Source organism: Rhipicephalus microplus, unplaced genomic scaffold, assembly GCF_043290135.1.
Source record: "Rhipicephalus microplus isolate Deutch F79 unplaced genomic scaffold, USDA_Rmic scaffold_99, whole genome shotgun sequence".
Taxonomy (NCBI): Eukaryota; Metazoa; Arthropoda; class Arachnida; order Ixodida; family Ixodidae; genus Rhipicephalus; species Rhipicephalus microplus.
In genome coordinates this window covers 812,501-830,000 of record NW_027464671.1, presented here as the reverse complement: position 1 = coordinate 830,000, position 17,500 = coordinate 812,501, and the positions used below count along the sequence as shown (strand labels likewise).

The window sequence follows — 17,500 nt, the reverse complement described above, 5'->3', positions numbered from 1 at the left end:
GTACGAGCCTACTCGAGGCGGAAGAACGAAGCCAGCAAGGGCCTGGCCGCAAGTGCGTTCAATTGTCGGGACGTCCAAGTCCCTCGTTCTTCCGTGCTTCCTCTTTCGGCAAGTCGTTGCGGCACCTTCCCAAAGCGCGCAGACCCGCTAATCGCGACGAGCGCGACGTGGCCGTGCCGCCTTTCCCTCGGCAGCAAGCAAAACGCCTGGCAACGTCGACGCTCCCCTAACCGCGATCTCGCACCGTGTTTCGTGTGGCGAATTCAAAAGCCGGCCGGCGCTGCTGCAACCATTACGGTCGGTACGCATACGCCGCGGAGGGCGGGACGGTCATCGGAGCGTGCGGTTCCTCCATCGAGTACTGCGCACCTCGGCCGTCGCATCGCCGTGCCATGACCGGCCGCGCGTCAACGCGAACCGGTGCCAGCGAGATCCCTCGCCTGCAAGAACCGACCGGCAGCCTCCGTCACCCGAGGACGCGGAGGCGCTTGCCGCGGACGGCGGGACGGTATGCACTGGTGCACAGCGGACCCGTCACATCGCCAGTTCCTTGACCGACCGCCGACGCTTGTGCCGTTCCTCTCGTACTTGGCAGTCGCCGCGCGATTGTCGGGTCTCGTTCTTGCACGCTCGAACGGTCGGGAGGGCACTCGGCTGGCGTTTCGGGAACGCGCAGCCTCGCCTTCTACCGACGTAACCACGACTCGCCGTTCGCGCTCCGCCGCTCCTGTTTACAGTACTAGGCGGTCCCGCAGCGGTCGGGTCGCGCATTTCGAGCGCTTCGAGCCACGGTGCAGTGGCGGGTCGAAAGCCGACCTATGAGTGCGTTGCGCCGTTTGTACCCGCGTCCGCCACCTGGCCGACCGTCCAAGGTCGCGGTGTTGGCGTCCGCTGGGCGCAACAATTTGTCACGGGGTGCCGCTCCACATTCAGGCAGCCCCGTGGGGAAAAGCCGACCCCGCGTCCAAACGGGGTCAGCGGCAGAAAGTGTCGGGCGCAGACGCAGCCGAGGCGCTCACCCTTCACAATCCGTTAATGATCCTTCCGCAGGTTCACCTACGGAAACCTTGTTACGACTTTTACTTCCTCTAAATGATCAAGTTTGGTCATCTTTCCAACAGACCGGCGCAACCGAAAGGCCGCGCCGGACATCGGTCCGAAGACCTCACTAAATCATTCAATCGGTAGTAGCGACGGGCGGTGTGTACAAAGGGCAGGGACGTAATCAACGCGAGCTTATGACTCGCGCTTACTGGGAATTCCTCGTTCAAGGGGAACAATTGCAAGCCCCTAACCCAATCACGAAAGAAGTTCCACGGGTTACCCAGTCTTTTCAGACAGGGATAAAGACACGCTGCTTCCTTCAGTGTAGCGCGCGTGCGGCCCCGGACATCTAAGGGCATCACAGACCTGTTATTGCTCTGTTTCGTGCGGCTAGGAGCCGCTTGTCCCTCTAAGAAGGTTGTAAGGTGCTGGGAACCCCGCACCTATTTAATAGGCTAGAGTCTCGTTCGTTATCGGAATTAACCAGACAAATCGCTCCACCAACTAAGAACGGCCATGCACCACCATCCACCGAATCAAGAAAGAGCTCTCAATCTGTCAATCCTCCCAGTGTCCGGGCCGGGTAAGTTTTCCCGTGTTGAGTCAAATTAAGCCGCAGGCTCCACTCCTGGTGGTGCCCTTCCGTCAATTCCTTTAAGTTTCAGCTTTGCAACCATACTTCCCCCGGAACCCAAATACTTTGGTTTCCCGGAAGCTGCCCGCCGAGTCATTTGAGTAACTCAGGCGGATCGCTGGTTGGCATCGTTTATGGTCAGAACTAGGGCGGTATCTGATCGCCTTCGAACCTCTGACTTTCGTTCTTGATCAATGAAAACATTCTTGGCAAATGCTTTCGCAGTAGTTCGTCTTGCGACGGTCCAAGAATTTCACCTCTAGCGCCGCAATACGAATGCCCCCGTCCGTCCCTCTTAATCATTACCTCGTATTCCAAAAACCAACAGAACAGAAACGAGGTCTTGTTCTATTATTCCATGCAAGTTTATTCAGGCGACTCGCCTGCGTTGAGCACTCTAATTTTTTCAAAGTAAAAGCACCGGCCATCTCGAGGCACACAATGAAGTGCACCAAGAAAGAACCGGCATGATGTTCAGTCCGAGCCGTCGCATCGGGTAGATGCACTACTCGTCTGGAACTGAGATCCAACTACGAGCTTTTTAACCGCAGCAGCTTTAGTATACGCTATTGGAGCTGGAATTACCGCGGCTGCTGGCACCAGACTTGCCCTCCAATTGATCCTCGTTAAAGGATTTAGAGTGTACTCATTTCAATTACGGGGCCTCAAAAGAGTCCCGTATTGTTATTTTTCGTCACTACCTCCCCGTGCCGGGAGTGGGTAATTTGCGCGCCTGCTGCCTTCCTTGGATGTGGTAGCCGTTTCTCAGGCTCCCTCTCCGGAATCGAACCCTGATTCTCCGTTACCCGTAACAACCATGGTAAGCAAGTAACCTACCATCGAAAGTTGATAAGGCAGACACTTGAAAGAAACGTCGCCGGCTCGTGGCCATGCGATCAGCACAAAGTTATCCAGAGTCACCACACAATACGGGCCGAAACCCGATCGATCTTGGTCTAATAAAAGCACCCGTTACCCAAAGGGCTCCAGGCTCACTGCATGTATTAGCTCTAGAATTGCCACAGTTATCCAAGTAGGAAGAAACGATCTAAGGAACCATAACTGATTTAATGAGCCATTCGCGGTTTCGCCTTATTTCGGCATGTACTTAGACATGCATGGCTTAATCTTTGAGACAAGCATATGATTACTGGCAGGATCAACCAGGTAATCGTTCGACTGCGCGTCCGTCCTCGCCTTCGGCGGGCCGGACGCAGTCTGTGTGCGGCGGAGGCCACCTTCAGGCGCCCCAACACGCTTATTTTGCACTCCGAGATGACGGCGTTCGAGCTCGCTACGGCACAACCTTCCCGAAAGACGAGTGGGAGCCGTGCGGCAAGAAGCACGTTCATGCTCGCTCTTTTTCGTTGCATCGACTCGGTCGCGCCGTGCGGGTTGCCCAAGCCCGCTGCACTGTCGGTGGACCGGCCGGAACTAGCAACGGAGCCGAGACCGCAAAGCCGCCAGACGACGGGTCACGCCCGCGTCTTCGGCGCTTTCGCATCTGAATCGCCCGAGGACGACACGGAACACACCTCGATATCGTGGTAAAACGGCACCGTCCGACAACCAGCCCCTAACGCATCAAGCGGATGAGGCTGCAGACGACTGCCGTGGATTCCCCTGGAGCAGACCCGAGGACACGCTTGACGAGGCCGAAGCCCGCCGCATATCAGACACCCGGTCGCTTTCGCGTACGCCGCTCACGAGAACCCCCACATAATAGCAGCGATAAGTACCCAGACCTCCTTGGGCACTAATACGAGCGTACTCGAGAAAATTTCACCGCGGGTGTGCCCCGAAACGTGTGGCACGTTGAGCGTGCCACAAGTCTACGTCGCTCTCAAACCCGCCGAGGTCGTAGAATTTGCGACCCTACTCACGAAATTGCCACCGAGGATACGGCCGCAAACGTACCGCACCTTGGGTAGGCCACGAGTTTGTGCAACACTACGCTGACGGCACAGCACCGAGGTCGTGCGCGCACGCACGGGAAAATTCCGCCGCGGTTTCTGCCGAAAACGTGAGGCACCACGACTCTCCGCAAGTTCGCGTCGACTGCGAAAGACCGAAGTCGTGAACGACGTGTCCGCTACTCGCCGCCGACACGCTGGACACCAAACGTACAACGAATCGACGGCGTCGTAGAGGCCCACGACGCGGTTTTCCTTAACGACGTCTCGGCGTGGCACCGACAGGTTAGAACGGCCGACCAACGTTCCCTGTCCGCCGTTCGGCTCAGTCGAAGGGCTCGGCGACTTCGGCAACGCTGCGAAGCCGCACGGTGACGCACGCCATGTCCCCATTTTTTTTTTCTTTCTGCGTCTGCCGGGGTGCCCCTATAATAGCAGCGATAAGCACCCAGACCGCCGTGGGTCGCTCGCCCCGGCTGACGTGGTTTTTCGTACTCCTGCGGCGGTCGCCGTCAAGCACGTCCAAATACGCTACTTTCGTGGGCGCATTCACGCTCTTTCGCTTCGCCGGAGTGCCAGCACTCACTCTGCCAAAAACGGCGAACATCCGAGCGGCGGTTCCCACTTTTGCGTCGGCGTCGCAAACCCCGCCCCGGCAGACAAGGTTTGCCGTACTCGTGCGACGGTGGCCGGCGGGCACGTCGAAAGACGCCGATATCGTGCGCGAATTGGCGCACCTTGGCTTCACCGGAGTGCCGCCACTGACTCCTCCAAAAACGGCGAAGATCCGAGCGGCGCTTCCCACTTTCGCATCGGCGTCCCGAACTCCGCCCCGGCTGACGCGGTTTACCGTACTCGTGCGACGGTCGCCGGCGAGCACGTGGAAAGACGCCGATATCGTGCCCGAATCGGCTCCGTTCGGCTTCGCCGGAGTGCCAGCACTGGCTCGGCGAAAGACGACGAACATCCGAGCGACGGTTCTCACTATTGCGTACGCGTCGCAAACCCCGCCCCGGCAGACGCACTTTGCCGTACTCGTGCGACGGTCGCCGGCGAGCACGTAGAAAGACGCCGATATCGTGCCGGAATCGGCCCCGTTTGGCTTCGCCGGAGTGCCAGCACTCACTCGGCCACAAACGGCGAACATCCGAGCGGCGGTTCCCACTTAGCCGTCGGCGTCCCGAACTCCGCCCCGGCAGACGCGGTTGCCGAGCTCGTGCGACTAGCGACCGCGAAGCCGTCTCGCGACGCCGCTTTCGTGCGCGGCTCCCACTGCGACCTGGGTCACCCGAGGTCGACGAGCAAAAAAGAATGTCGAAAAAAAAATTTTTTTTTTTTGCGTCTGCCGGGGTGCCCCTATAATAGCAGCGATAAGCACCCAGACCGCCATGGGTCGCTCGCCCCGGCTGACGTGGTTTTTCGTTTTCCTGCGGTGGTCGTCGTCAAGCACGTCCAAACACGCCACTTTCGTGGGCGCATTCGCGCTCTTTCGCTTCGCCGGAGTGCCAGCACTCACTCTGCCAAAAACGGCGAACATCCTAGTGGCGGTTCCCACTTTTGCGTCGGCGTCGCCAACCCCGCCCCGGCATACGCGGTTTGCCGTACTCGTGCGGCGGTGGCCGGCGGGCACGTCGAAAGACACCGATATCGTGCGCGAGTCGATGCTTCTTGGTCTCGCAGGAGGGCCGCCACTCACTCCTGCAAAAACGGCGAAGATCCGAGCGGCGCTTCCCACTTTTTCGTCGGCGTCGCAAACCTCGCCCCGGCAGACGCGCTTTGCCGTACTCGTGCGACGGTCGCCGGCGAGCACGTCGAAATACGCCGATATCGTGCCCGAATCGGCCCCGTTTCGCTTCGCCGGAGTGCCAGCACTCGCTCGGCCAAAGACGACGAACATCCGAGCGACGGTTCCCACTATTGCGTACGCGTCGCAAACCCCGCCCCGGCAGACGCGGTTTGCCGTACTCGTGCGGCGGTGGCCGGCGGGCACGTCGAAAGACGCCGATATCGTGCACGAATTGGCGCTCCTTGGCTTCACCGGAGTGCCAGCACTCACTCGGCCAAAAACGGCGAACATCCGAGCAGCGGTACCCACTTAGCCGTCGGCATCCCGAACTCCGCGCCGGCTGACGCGGTTGCCGAGCTCGTGCGACTAGCGACCGCGAACGCGTCTCGCGACGCCGCTTTCGTGCGCGGCTCCCATTGCGACCTGGGTTACCCGAGCTCGACCAGCAAAAAAGAAGGTCGAAAAAAAAATTTTTTTTTTTCTGCGTCTGCCGGGGTGCCCCTATAATAGCAGCGATAAGCACCCAGACCGCCGTGGGTCGCTCGCCCCGGCTGACGTGGTTTTTCGTACTCCTGCAGCGGTCGCCGTCAAGCACGTCCAAATACGCCACTTTCGTGGGCGCATTCGCGCTCTTTCGCGTCGCCGGAGTGCCAGCACTCACTCTGCCAAAAACGGCCAACATCCGAGCGGCGGTTCCCACTTTTGCGTCGGCGTCGTAAACCCCGCCCCGGCAGACGCGGTTTGCCCTACTCGTGCGACGGTCGCCGGCGAGCGCGTCGAAAGACGCCGATATCGTGCGCTAATTGGCGCTCCTTGGCTTCTCCGGAGTGCCGCCACTCACTCCTCCAAAAACGGCGAAGATCCGAGCGGCGTTCTCCACTTTCGCATCGGCGTCCCGAACTCCGCCCGGGCTGACGCGGTTTACCGTACTCGTGCGACGGTCGCCGGCGGGCACGTCGAAAGACGCCGATATCGTGCCGTAATCGGCCCCGTTTGGCTTCGCCCGAGTGCCAGCACTCACTCGGCCAAAAACGGCGAACATCCGAGCAGCGTTTCCCACTTTCGCATCGGCGTCCCGAAGCCCGCCCCGGCAGACGCGGTTTGCCCTACTCGAGCGACGGTCGCCGGCGATCACGTCGAAAGGCGCCGAATTCGTGCACGAATCGATGCTTCTTGGTCTCGCAGGAGGGCCGCCACTCACTCCTGCAAAAACGGCGAAGATCCGAGTTGCGCTTCCCACTTTTTCGTCGGCGTCCCGAACTACGCCCCGGCTGACGCGGTTTACCGTACTCGTGCGACGGTCGCCGGCGGTCACTTCAAAATACGCCGATTTCGTGGGCGCATTCACGCTGTTTCGCTTCCCCGGAGTGCCAACACTCACTCTGCCGAAAGCGGCGATCATCCGAGCGGCGGTTCCCACTTTTGCGTCGGCTTCGCAAACGGCGCCCCGGCAGACGCGCTCGTGCGACGTACTCGTGCGACGGTCGCCGGCGAGCACGTCGAAAGACGCCGATATCGTGCTCGAATCGACCCCGTTTCGCTTCGCCGGAGTGCTGCCAGTCACGGCGCAGAAAACGGCGAACAAGTGTTTTTTTTTTTCCTAGAATTTGTGTTATAGAAGGCACATTTGATATCGGACGATAATTTTCAACTTTATCACGCGCACCGATTTTCGTGTAGAGGTTTGCAAATTTATGGGAATTTCTCCACTTGGAATAATGCGATTTAGTAGTACTACGAGAACTTCATGGATGTACTCAAGGGTACGGGGCAAGTCAGTTACGTCAACACCTGCAGATTATTTACACTTCAAACTGAAAATTGTTGGTTGTGAGTCCTCGTGTGATATTAAAGGCCGATTCGCTAACACATAGAACAAAGAAAGAAAGGAAGAAAAAACGCCCGCGCTCGCTCAAGAAACCTGGGTTCGCAACAAGTGGCAACAACAAGCAACCGAGCGAGTGCGCCAAAACCCGTGGCGGCCGAACAAACGCGAAGTCCCAACCGCGTCAGCCGGGGCGGCACGGGACAGGAAAAATCACTTCAGCCGGGGCGGCGGGGCACCGAATAAACCTCGTCACCTCGTCGCAGGATAAAAGAGGAAACAAAAAGTCTAAACAGCGTCTGCTGGAGCGAATGCGTAATAAAACAACAACAACAACAAAAAAAAAAAACACCCGCGCTCAAGAAGTCTGCAATCACCACAAAAGGCGACTGTGACCGAGCAGCGTCAGCCGGGGCCGTGCGGAAACGGAAAAACCGCGACTACCGGGGCGTCGAGGCACCGAAAAATCCACTTCAGCCGCGGCGAAAAAAAAAACAAAAAGAAAGACGGAGGGGGGGGGGGAACCACGTCTGCCGGGGCGAAGGAAAAAAAAAAACGCGTCTGCCGGGGCGAGCCCGGGTGCGGCACCACCGGGAAAACTGTGGCAAACAGACATGGCGATCGAGTGAGTGGGCCGCCAGCCAGGCTCAGCCAAAAAGTGCAAAGTCCGAACTGCGTCAGCCGGGGCGGCAAAAACCGCGTCAGCCGGGGCGGCGCAAAAAACCGCGTCTGCCGGGGCGGCACGAAACCGCGTCAGCCGGGGCGGCGCGAAAACTGCGTCAGCCGGGGCGAAAGAAAAAAAAAAAACGCGTCTGCCGGGGCAAGCCCGGGTGCGGCACCACCGGGAAAACTGTGGCAAACAGACATGGCGATCGAGTGAGTGGGCCGCCAGCCAGGCACAGCCGAAAAGTGCAAAGTCCGAACCGTGTCAGCCGGGGCGGCAAAAACCGCGTCAGCCGGGGCGGCGCGAAAACCGCGTCTGCCGGGGCGGCGCGAAAACTGCGTCAGCCGGGGCGAGCCCGGGTGCGGCACCACCGGGAAAACTGTGGCTAACAGACATGGCGATCGAGTGAGTGGGCCACCAGCCAGGCTCAGCCGAAAAGTGCTAAGTCCGAACTGCGTCAGCCGGGGCGGCAAAAACCGCGTCAGCCGGGGCGGCAAAAACCGCGTCAGCCGGGGCGGCGCAAAAACCGCGTCTGCCGGGGCGGCACGAAACCGCGTCAGCCGGGGCGGCGCGAAAACTGCGTCAGCCGGGGCGAGCCCGGGTGCGGCACCACCGGGAAAACTGTGGCAAACAGACATGGCGATCGAGTGAGTGGGCCGCCAGCCAGGCTCAGCCAAAAAGTGCCAAGTCCGAACTGCGTCAGCCGGGGCGGCAAAAAACCGCGTCAGCCGGGGCGGCGCAAAAAACCGCGTCTGCCGGGGCGGCGCGAAAACCGCGTCTGCCGGGGCGGCGCGAAAACTGCGTCAGCCGGGGCGAAAGAAAAAAAAAACGCGTCTGCCGGGGCGAGCCCGGGTGCGGCACCACCGGGAAAACTGTGGCAAACAGACATGGCGATCGAGTGAGTGGGCCGCCAGCCAGGCACAGCCGAAAAGTGCCAAGTCCGAACTGCGTCTGCCGGGGCGGCACGAAACCGCGTCAGCCGGGGCGGCGCGAAAACTGCGTCAGCCGGGGCGAAAGAAAAAAAAAACGCGTCTGCCGTGGCGAGCCCGGGTGCGGCACCACCGGGAAAACTGTGGCAAACAGACATGGCGATCGAGTGAGTGGGCCGCCAGCCAGGCTCAGCCAAAAAGTGCAAAGTCCGAACTGCGTCAGCCGGGGCGGCAAAAACCGCGTCAGCCGGGGCGGCGCAAAAAACCGCGTCTGCCGGGGCGGCACGAAACCGCGTCAGCCGGGGCGGCGCGAAAACTGCGTCAGCCGGGGCGAAAGAAAAAAAAAAAAACGCGTCTGCCGGGGCAAGCCCGGGTGCGGCACCACCGGGAAAACTGTGGCAAACAGACATGGCGATCGAGTGAGTGGGCCGCCAGCCAGGCACAGCCGAAAAGTGCAAAGTCCGAACCGTGTCAGCCGGGGCGACGCAAAAACCGCGTCAGCCGGGGCGGCGCGAAAACCGCGTCAGCCGGGGCGGCACGAAACCGCGTCAGCCGGGGCGGCGCGAAAACTGCGTCAGCCGGGGCGGCGCGAAAACCTCGTCAGCCGGGGCGAGCGAAAAGGGGGGGGGGAACCACGTCTGCCGGGGCGAAAGAAAAAAAAAACGCGTCTGCCGGGGCGAGCCCGGGTGCGGCACCACCGGGAAGACTGTGGCAAACAGACATGGCGATCGAGTGAGTGGGCCGCCAGCCAGGCTCAGCCCAAAAAGTGCTAAGTCCGAACTGCGTCAGCCGGGGCGGCAAAAACCGCGTCAGCCGGGGCGGCGCGAAAACCGCGTCTGCCGGGGCGGCGCGAAAACTGCGTCAGCCGGGGCGAGCCCGGGTGCGGCACCACCGGGAAAACTGTGGCTAACAGACATGGCGATCGAGTGAGTGGGCCACCAGCCAGGCTCAGCCAAAAAGTGCTAAGTCCGAACTGCGTCAGCCGGGGCGGCAAAAACCGCGTCAGCCGGGGCGGCAAAAACCGCGTCAGCCGGGGCGGCGCAAAAACCGCGTCTGCCGGGGCGGCACGAAACCGCGTCAGCCGGGGCGGCGCGAAAACTGCGTCAGCCGGGGCGAGCCCGGGTGCGGCACCACCGGGAAAACTGTGGCAAACAGACATGGCGATCGAGTGAGTGGGCCGCCAGCCAGGCTCAGCCAAAAAGTGCCAAGTCCGAACTGCGTCAGCCGGGGCGGCAAAAAACCGCGTCAGCCGGGGCGGCGCAAAAAACCGCGTCTGCCGGGGCGGCGCGAAACCGCGTCAGCCGGGGCGGCGCGAAAACTGCGTCAGCCGGGGCGGCGCGAAAACCTCGTCAGCCGGGGCGAGCGAAAAGGGGGGGGGGGAACCACGTCTGCCGGGGCGAAAGAAAAAAAAAACGCGTCTGCCGGGGCGAGCCCGGGTGCGGCACCACCGGGAAGACTGTGGCAAACAGACATGGCGATCGAGTGAGTGGGCCGCCAGCCAGGCTCAGCCCAAAAAGTGCTAAGTCCGAACTGCGTCAGCCGGGGCGGCAAAAACCGCGTCAGCCGGGGCGGCGCGAAAACCGCGTCTGCCGGGGCGGCGCGAAAACTGCGTCAGCCGGGGCGAGCCCGGGTGCGGCACCACCGGGAAAACTGTGGCTAACAGACATGGCGATCGAGTGAGTGGGCCACCAGCCAGGCTCAGCCAAAAAGTGCTAAGTCCGAACTGCGTCAGCCGGGGCGGCAAAAACCGCGTCAGCCGGGGCGGCAAAAACCGCGTCAGCCGGGGCGGCGCAAAAACCGCGTCTGCCGGGGCGGCACGAAACCGCGTCAGCCGGGGCGGCGCGAAAACTGCGTCAGCCGGGGCGAGCCCGGGTGCGGCACCACCGGGAAAACTGTGGCAAACAGACATGGCGATCGAGTGAGTGGGCCGCCAGCCAGGCTCAGCCAAAAAGTGCCAAGTCCGAACTGCGTCAGCCGGGGCGGCAAAAAACCGCGTCAGCCGGGGCGGCGCAAAAAACCGCGTCTGCCGGGGCGGCGCGAAAACCGCGTCTGCCGGGGCGGCGCGAAAACTGCGTCAGCCGGGGCAAAAGAAAAAAAAAACGCGTCTGCCGGGGCGAGCCCGGGTGCGGCACCACCGGGAAAACTGTGGCAAACAGACATGGCGATCGAGTGAGTGGGCCGCCAGCCAGGCACAGCCGAAAAGTGCCAAGTCCGAACTGCGTCTGCCGGGGCGGCACGAAACCGCGTCAGCCGGGGCGGCGCGAAAACTGCGTCAGCCGGGGCGAAAGAAAAAAAAACGCGTCTGCCGGGGCGAGCCCGGGTGCGGCACCACCGGGAAAACTGTGGCAAACAGACATGGCGATCGAGTGAGTGGGCCGCCAGCCAGGCTCAGCCAAAAAGTGCAAAGTCCGAACTGCGTCAGCCGGGGCGGCAAAAACCGCGTCAGCCGGGGCGGCGCAAAAAACCGCGTCTGCCGGGGCGGCACGAAACCGCGTCAGCCGGGGCGGCGCGAAAACTGCGTCAGCCGGGGCGAAAGAAAAAAAAAACGCGTCTGCCGGGGCAAGCCCGGGTGCGGCACCACCGGGAAAACTGTGGCAAACAGACATGGCGATCGAGTGAGTGGGCCGCCAGCCAGGCACAGCCGAAAAGTGCAAAGTCCGAACCGTGTCAGCCGGGGCGACGCAAAAACCGCGTCAGCCGGGGCGGCGCGAAAACCGCGTCAGCCGGGGCGGCACGAAACCGCGTCAGCCGGGGCGGCGCGAAAACTGCGTCAGCCGGGGCGGCGCGAAAACCTCGTCAGCCGGGGCGAGCGAAAAGGGGGGGGGGGGGAACCACGTCTGCCGGGGCGAAAGAAAAAAAAAACGCGTCTGCCGGGGCGAGCCCGGGTGCGGCACCACCGGGAAGACTGTGGCAAACAGACATGGCGATCGAGTGAGTGGGCCGCCAGCCAGGCTCAGCCCAAAAAGTGCTAAGTCCGAACTGCGTCAGCCGGGGCGGCAAAAACCGCGTCAGCCGGGGCGGCGCGAAAACCGCGTCTGCCGGGGCGGCGCGAAAACTGCGTCAGCCGGGGCGAGCCCGGGTGCGGCACCACCGGGAAAACTGTGGCTAACAGACATGGCGATCGAGTGAGTGGGCCACCAGCCAGGCTCAGCCAAAAAGTGCTAAGTCCGAACTGCGTCAGCCGGGGCGGCAAAAACCGCGTCAGCCGGGGCGGCAAAAACCGCGTCAGCCGGGGCGGCGCAAAAACCGCGTCTGCCGGGGCGGCACGAAACCGCGTCAGCCGGGGCGGCGCGAAAACTGCGTCAGCCGGGGCGAGCCCGGGTGCGGCACCACCGGGAAAACTGTGGCAAACAGACATGGCGATCGAGTGAGTGGGCCGCCAGCCAGGCTCAGCCAAAAAGTGCCAAGTCCGAACTGCGTCAGCCGGGGCGGCAAAAAACCGCGTCAGCCGGGGCGGCGCAAAAAACCGCGTCTGCCGGGGCGGCGCGAAAACCGCGTCTGCCGGGGCGGCGCGAAAACTGCGTCAGCCGGGGCGAAAGAAAAAAAAAAACGCGTCTGCCGGGGCGAGCCCGGGTGCGGCACCACCGGGAAAACTGTGGCAAACAGACATGGCGATCGAGTGAGTGGGCCGCCAGCCAGGCACAGCCGAAAAGTGCCAAGTCCGAACTGCGTCTGCCGGGGCGGCCCGAAACCGCGTCAGCCGGGGCGGCGCGAAAACTGCGTCAGCCGGGGCGAAAGAAAAAAAAAAACGCGTCTGCCGGGGCGAGCCCGGGTGCGGCACCACCGGGAAAACTGTGGCAAACAGACATGGCGATCGAGTGAGTGGGCCGCCAGCCAGGCACAGCCGAAAAGTGCTAAGTCCGAACTGCGTCTGCCGGGGCGGCACGAAACCGCGTCAGCCGGGGCGGCGCGAAAACCGCGTCTGCCGGGGCGGCACGAAACCGCGTCAGCCGGGGCGGCGCGAAAACTGCGTCAGCCGGGGCGAGCCCGGGTGCAGCACCACCGGGAAAACTGTGGCAAACAGACATGGCGATCGAGTGAGTGGGCCGCCAGCCAGGCACAGCCGAAAAGTGCTAAGTCCGAACTGCGTCTGCCGGGGCGGCACGAAACCGCGTCAGCCGGGGCGGCGCGAAAACCGCGTCTGCCGGGGCGGCACGAAACCGCGTCAGCCGGGGCGGCGCGAAAACTGCGTCAGCCGGGGCGAGCCCGGGTGCAGCACCACCGGGAAAACTGTGGCAAACAGACATGGCGATCGAGTGAGTGGGCCGCCAGCCAGGCACAGCCGAAAAGTGCTAAGTCCGAACTGCGTCTGCCGGGGCGGCACGAAACCGCGTCAGCCGGGGCGGCGCGAAAACCGCGTCTGCCGGGGCGGCACGAAACCGCGTCAGCCGGGGCGGCGCGAAAACTGCGTCAGCCGGGGCGAGCCCGGGTGCAGCACCACCGGGAAAACTGTGGCAAACAGACATGGCGATCGAGTGAGTGGGCCGCCAGCCAGGCACAGCCGAAAAGTGCTAAGTCCGAACTGCGTCAGCCGGGGCGGCAAAAACCGCGTCAGCCGGGGCGGCGCGAAAACTGCGTCAGCCGGGGCGAAAGAAAAAAAAAAACGCGTCTGCCGGGGTGAGCCCGGGTGCGGCACCACCGGGAAAACTGTGGCAAACAGACATGGCGATCGAGTGAGTGGGCCGCCAGCCAGGCTCAGCCAAAAAGTGCAAAGTCCGAACTGCGTCAGCCGGGGCGGCAAAAACCGCGTCAGCCGGGGCGGCGCAAAAAACCGCGTCTGCCGGGGCGGCACGAAACCGCGTCAGCCGGGGTGGCGCGAAAACTGCGTCAGCCGGGGCGAAAGAAAAAAAAAAAACGCGTCTGCCGGGGCAAGCCCGGGTGCGGCACCACCGGGAAAACTGTGGCAAACAGACATGGCGATCGAGTGAGTGGGCCGCCAGCCAGGCACAGCCGAAAAGTGCAAAGTCCGAACCGTGTCAGCCGGGGCGACGCAAAAACCGCGTCAGCCGGGGCGGCGCGAAAACCGCGTCAGCCGGGGCGGCACGAAACCGCGTCAGCCGGGGCGGCGCGAAAACTGCGTCAGCCGGGGCGGCGCGAAAACCTCGTCAGCCGGGGCGAGCGAAAAGGGGGGGGGGGAACCACGTCTGCCGGGGCGAAAGAAAAAAAAAACGCGTCTGCCGGGGCGAGCCCGGGTGCGGCACCACCGGGAAGACTGTGGCAAACAGACATGGCGATCGAGTGAGTGGGCCGCCAGCCAGGCTCAGCCCAAAAAGTGCTAAGTCCGAACTGCGTCAGCCGGGGCGGCAAAAACCGCGTCAGCCGGGGCGGCGCGAAAACCGCGTCTGCCGGGGCGGCGCGAAAACTGCGTCAGCCGGGGCGAGCCCGGGTGCGGCACCACCGGGAAAACTGTGGCTAACAGACATGGCGATCGAGTGAGTGGGCCACCAGCCAGGCTCAGCCAAAAAGTGCTAAGTCCGAACTGCGTCAGCCGGGGCGGCAAAAACCGCGTCAGCCGGGGCGGCAAAAACCGCGTCAGCCGGGGCGGCGCAAAAACCGCGTCTGCCGGGGCGGCACGAAACCGCGTCAGCCGGGGCGGCGCGAAAACTGCGTCAGCCGGGGCGAGCCCGGGTGCGGCACCACCGGGAAAACTGTGGCAAACAGACATGGCGATCGAGTGAGTGGGCCGCCAGCCAGGCTCAGCCAAAAAGTGCCAAGTCCGAACTGCGTCAGCCGGGGCGGCAAAAAACCGCGTCAGCCGGGGCGGCGCAAAAAACCGCGTCTGCCGGGGCGGCGCGAAACCGCGTCAGCCGGGGCGGCGCGAAAACTGCGTCAGCCGGGGCGGCGCGAAAACCTCGTCAGCCGGGGCGAGCGAAAAGGGGGGGGGGAACCACGTCTGCCGGGGCGAAAGAAAAAAAAAACGCGTCTGCCGGGGCGAGCCCGGGTGCGGCACCACCGGGAAGACTGTGGCAAACAGACATGGCGATCGAGTGAGTGGGCCGCCAGCCAGGCTCAGCCCAAAAAGTGCTAAGTCCGAACTGCGTCAGCCGGGGCGGCAAAAACCGCGTCAGCCGGGGCGGCGCGAAAACCGCGTCTGCCGGGGCGGCGCGAAAACTGCGTCAGCCGGGGCGAGCCCGGGTGCGGCACCACCGGGAAAACTGTGGCTAACAGACATGGCGATCGAGTGAGTGGGCCACCAGCCAGGCTCAGCCAAAAAGTGCTAAGTCCGAACTGCGTCAGCCGGGGCGGCAAAAACCGCGTCAGCCGGGGCGGCAAAAACCGCGTCAGCCGGGGCGGCGCAAAAACCGCGTCTGCCGGGGCGGCACGAAACCGCGTCAGCCGGGGCGGCGCGAAAACTGCGTCAGCCGGGGCGAGCCCGGGTGCGGCACCACCGGGAAAACTGTGGCAAACAGACATGGCGATCGAGTGAGTGGGCCGCCAGCCAGGCTCAGCCAAAAAGTGCCAAGTCCGAACTGCGTCAGCCGGGGCGGCAAAAAACCGCGTCAGCCGGGGCGGCGCAAAAAACCGCGTCTGCCGGGGCGGCGCGAAAACTGCGTCAGCCGGGGCGAAAGAAAAAAAAAACGCGTCTGCCGGGGCGAGCCCGGGTGCGGCACCACCGGGAAAACTGTGGCAAACAGACATGGCGATCGAGTGAGTGGGCCGCCAGCCAGGCACAGCCGAAAAGTGCCAAGTCCGAACTGCGTCTGCCGGGGCGGCACGAAACCGCGTCAGCCGGGGCGGCGCGAAAACTGCGTCAGCCGGGGCGAAAGAAAAAAAAAACGCGTCTGCCGGGGCGAGCCCGGGTGCGGCACCACCGGGAAAACTGTGGCAAACAGACATGGCGATCGAGTGAGTGGGCCGCCAGCCAGGCTCAGCCAAAAAGTGCAAAGTCCGAACTGCGTCAGCCGGGGCGGCAAAAACCGCGTCAGCCGGGGCGGCGCAAAAAACCGCGTCTGCCGGGGCGGCACGAAACCGCGTCAGCCGGGGCGGCGCGAAAACTGCGTCAGCCGGGGCGAAAGAAAAAAAAAACGCGTCAGCCGGGGCGAGCCCGGGTGCAGCACCACCGGGAAAACTGTGGCAAACAGACATGGCGATCGAGTGAGTGGGCCGCCAGCCAGGCACAGCCGAAAAGTGCTAAGTCCGAACTGCGTCTGCCGGGGCGGCACGAAACCGCGTCAGCCGGGGCGGCGCGAAAACCGCGTCTGCCGGGGCGGCACGAAACCGCGTCAGCCGGGGCGGCGCGAAAACTGCGTCAGCCGGGGCGAGCCCGGGTGCAGCACCACCGGGAAAACTGTGGCAAACAGACATGGCGATCGAGTGAGTGGGCCGCCAGCCAGGCACAGCCGAAAAGTGCTAAGTCCGAACTGCGTCAGCCGGGGCGGCAAAAACCGCGTCAGCCGGGGCGGCGCAAAAACCGCGTCTGCCGGGGCGAATGCAAAAAAAAACAAAGAAAAAAGCCCGCGCTTAATCAAAAGAAAACAAAGAAAAAAGCTTGCGCTTAATCAAAAGAAAACAAACAAAAAAAGTTCGCGCTTAAGCCTGGCGGTGGAACCACCGGGGCAAACAGACCTGGCGATCGAGTGAGTGGGCCGCCAGCCGGGGTGAGCCAAAAAGTGCAAAGTCCGAACCGCGTCAGCCGGGGCGACGCAAAAACCGCGTCAGCCGGGGCGGCGCGAAAACCGCGTCAGCCGGGGCGGCGCAAAAACTGCGTCAGCCGGGGCGGCACGGAAAAACGAAAACCGCGTCAGCCGGGGCGGCACGGAAAAACGAAAACCGCGTCAGCCGGGGCGACATCAAAATGAGGAAAAAAAAAAAAAACTGCCTTAGGACACCTGCGTACACTTTCATGCGTTTGGGCATATCTCTCTGTAACACGCGCGCCCCTCGTTACGCGCGGCACTCTGTTTTCTCCGACACCCATATTTCGGCGGCATGTGGCACGCGCGCCCGTCCCTACGCACGGCACACCGCAGTGCTTTCTCGATATTTTTCTTTTCCTCCAACACCGTCATCTATAGGCTTTTAGTGACCTGTTGCTCGTGGCACAAGTTCGCTAGCTCTGACACCTCTTGCATGCGCACCGTTTTTGCGCACGGTGCTATGCCGCAAAGCACGGCAGTCGCATGCGTTTCTCTCAGGCACCTCTTTTTTGACACAACGCTGTGGTGCTTAGAAACACACGCGCCGCTTTTGCGCACAGAACTCCACCGTACAGCACGGTAGTCACGTTTGTTCCACACGAACAGCAGTGTGCATCTTGCTACGACACTTTGAAAGCTTTTTCTTCCGAGTCTCGACCGCGCTGTTCCTTTCGTACTTGGCGCGGTTTCGGGACCAGCTTTGTTTTAAACCCCTACTGCGCGCCGTTCCTTTCGTACTTGGCGCGGTTCAGGGTTTGTTTCGAGCCCTTAGCCGCGCTGTTCCCTCCGTACTTGGCGCGGTTTAGGGTCGAGCTTTGTCTCGAGCCCTCTCCGCGCCGTTCCTTCCGTACTTGGCGCGGTTTAGGGTTTGTTTCGAGCCCTTAGCCGCGCTGTTCCCTCCGTACTTGGCGCGGTTTAGGGTTTGTTTCGAGCCCTTAGCCGCGCTGTTCCCTCCGTACTTGGCGCGGTTTAGGGTCGAGCTTTGTCTCGAGCCCTCTCCGCGCCGTTCCTTCCGTACTTGGCGCGGTTTAGGGCCGAGCTTTGTCTCGAGCCCCTACCGCGCGGTTC

The 17,500-nt window shown here is 62.7% G+C and overlaps 1 non-coding gene across 1 annotated transcript; it reads right to left on the bottom strand.

Annotated features, from left to right (window-relative positions):
• Positions 1–1,033: 1,033 nt before the first annotated feature.
• Positions 1,034–2,848, bottom strand: LOC142790337 (small subunit ribosomal RNA). Its single transcript, XR_012889448.1, has one exon. It is a non-coding gene; the product is annotated as a small subunit ribosomal RNA (ribosomal RNA).
• Between the last annotated feature and the right edge of the window lie 14,652 nt (positions 2,849–17,500).